The sequence below is a fragment of the Diceros bicornis genome, chromosome 28, assembly GCF_020826845.1.
Source record: "Diceros bicornis minor isolate mBicDic1 chromosome 28, mDicBic1.mat.cur, whole genome shotgun sequence".
Classification (NCBI taxonomy): Eukaryota; Metazoa; Chordata; class Mammalia; order Perissodactyla; family Rhinocerotidae; genus Diceros; species Diceros bicornis.
In genome coordinates this window covers 34,507,903-34,510,862 of record NC_080767.1, presented here as the reverse complement: position 1 = coordinate 34,510,862, position 2,960 = coordinate 34,507,903, and positions in this window count along the sequence as shown.

The following is a 2,960-nucleotide window of genomic DNA, read 5'->3' as shown; positions in this document are numbered from 1 at the left end:
CAGAATTCACACTGGAGCCAGCCTAGCCTCAGCGGCTGTCCCCTCACCGTCCGTCATCGCCAACATATGTTTAACCCGCTGTTCTTATGCTTTTGTAAACACGCTGTCTCCTTTCAAAGCTCAAATTAATATGATCCTTCCTCTCTCCTTTCAAATCTTGCCTTCCAGCCATGCCTGGTCAGATTTCAGATTTACACACACACACACACACACCCCCACCCCCACCCCCACCCCAGGACCTATGTGCACAGAGACCCAGAGGTGAGCAGATCCCGTTCCCACAGGCCCTCAGGCTCCCAGACTTAGGACCTCCCAGGTTACAGACCGACTCACAGACACGCTCACAGCACAGTCAGGTCGACACAGATCACTGTCAATGTCTCAGGAACACAAGCACGCTGAGACCTAGGAGCCCCAACAACACAGATTCACAAGGACAGAGTCCCCAGAGGTCAGACACTCAGATGGACAGACACACAGACACAAATGCAGGTGTGCAATCATGTGGACACAGGGACCCACAGAACAGCCATGCATTCACAGACATTGTTATGGGCTGAATTGTGTGCCCCCAAAATTCTTATGTTGAAGTCCTAAGCCCCAGTACCTCAGAAGGTGACTGTATTTGGAGACAGGGCCTTTAAAGGGGTAATTAAGGTGAAGTGAGGTCATATGGGTGGGCCTCATCCCATATGACTGGTGTCCTTATAAGAGGAGATTGGGACACGGACGCACACAGAGGGAAGACCATGTGAGGACACAGGGAGGAGGTGGCCGTCCATAAGCCAAGGAGAGAGGCCTCAGAAGAAACCAACCCTGCCGACACCTTGATCACAGACTTTTAGCCTCAGAACTGAGAAAATGAGTTTCTGTTGTTTGAGCCACCTAGTCTGTGGTACTTTGTTATGGCAGCCCCAGCAAACTAATACAGACACGGGGATCAAGAGGCCCTCCCCAACCAACATCCCCCCAACACAACCCCAGACATGCTGCCGCCTTCGCAGCCTTGCACAGAGCACCAGGGTCAACACATTCCACACGCACTGACCCGAGGCCCAGGGCCTGCTGGTAAGCCCCACTCCCCACAGCCCCCTTCCTCAGCATGGGGACTGAGTTTGGTCCAGTCTTCCAGCATCACCAAGATGCAAGAGGAGAGGGCACCCAGGGACTTCCTCCACTGGACGGTGAAATTGTGGAAACACTATAATGAGAATAGTTCACACATATGGAATCCCAATTGTAGGTTCCAAGGGCTGTTCCAAACACTTTGCAGGTATTAACTCATCTAACTGTCTCAACAACCCTTTGAGGTAGGTACTATTATCAAAATCCTCATTGAAGAGATGGCAAAACTGGAGCACAGAGAGGTCAAGTAACTTGCCTGAGATCACCCAGCCAGCAAAAGCAGAACTGATACTTGAATCAAGGCAGCGTGGCTCAAACCTAGCTCTGAACCACAGGGCAATGTGCCACCAGGATCAGAGACAGGGCCAAATTACAGAAGAGCTCAAATGCTTGCTCAAGAAGCAAGTGAGACAAAATGTCTTCCCCAGGGCACAGACTTTCCTTGGTTCTTGAAGTCCCAGGGTGAAACCCTGTGCTTAGGGCTGGTGACATAATTTGCAGGGCCCCGTGCAAGATGAAAACATGGACCCCCTTGTACAAAAAGCAGGGGGAAAGTGCAATGAAAAATATTAAAATATAAAGTTTTTTCCTTTCTTTAGTGGTCTCTCTCTTGACTTATCATAATATTTTTTCTTTGCTATTTAACGCCACTCTAAGTAATAATACAATTTTAAATGATTAGCATGAATTTTGCCTTATATTTTGCAATGCCAGTTTGAAATGCAAATAGAAGAGCACTTAACCCGTATGCAGAATCACCAAAACTACATACATGTTTTGTAGCTCCTATAGACATATGTATTTCATTCTTCCCAGAACAGTAGGAACGCTACTCTACAAAACGTACTCAACTTTTATTTCACTTCTTGATCTATGCACCTTCTCCTAATACTGTCTACCTTGAGCTTACTGATGAGTAAGGAAGTACTGAGAGGAAAAGGAACTATGGTTGCTCTCTCTTTCCCTTTCCTTCTGTGTCACGGTTTTCAACTTAAGCAGTTGGCTAATATAGGAAAGGAACATGAATACGAAAGGATCTGACAGTGTTGCTTGGTAGTTCATGCTTCTTAGAACACCACTGCCTTCTTTCTACATTCCAAGCAAATTCTTTTTTTTTTTTTTTTTTTTTTGAGGAAGATCAGCCCTGAGCTAACATCCATGCTAATCCTCCTCTTTTTGCTGAGGAAGACCGGCTCTGAGCTAACATCTATTCCAAGCAAATTCTTATTTGAAGGGAGCGTGTGGCCACTTAGGGCTGTGGGCACCCTCACTTAGTTGTAGAAGTAATACGTTTTCCTTCCAATTGCTCTGAGTCTCACAGGGGTCCCATGCATTGTGGGTGCACCAGAATTCTGTGCTCGTGGGGCGTGACAAACGCTATCCACCAATGGGGAGGCAAATAACAGTGGGCATACATATTGCACACATCTCCTCTGCTCACGTGCATGCTCCATCGTCCCATCGGACTTCACTTACCATACACAAGTTCAAAGATACAATTATTAAGAATTTCAAAATGACAATGGCAGAGCATTAAACCAGGTGAGGGGCTCTCCTGAGCCCAGGTGTGACCGCACAGGTTGCCTGCCCGTGAATCCAGCCCTGCCTGCCCCGGGATGTTCCTGCCTCCACGACAGCCTTGGCTCACAGCTTCTCCTCCCTTGGGGACCAGCTGCTCCATCTCAGAACGACTGTGGCCCACACAGGGCTCCCTCCCCTGCCAGGTGCTTCTTCCACTGGTCCAGCTCCTCTGGCCTGTGTCAGAGATGACTCAGTATCTAGAAGTCCATCCTTTCAGCTAACCTCATTTCACGATGCTGGAATTACAAGGACGT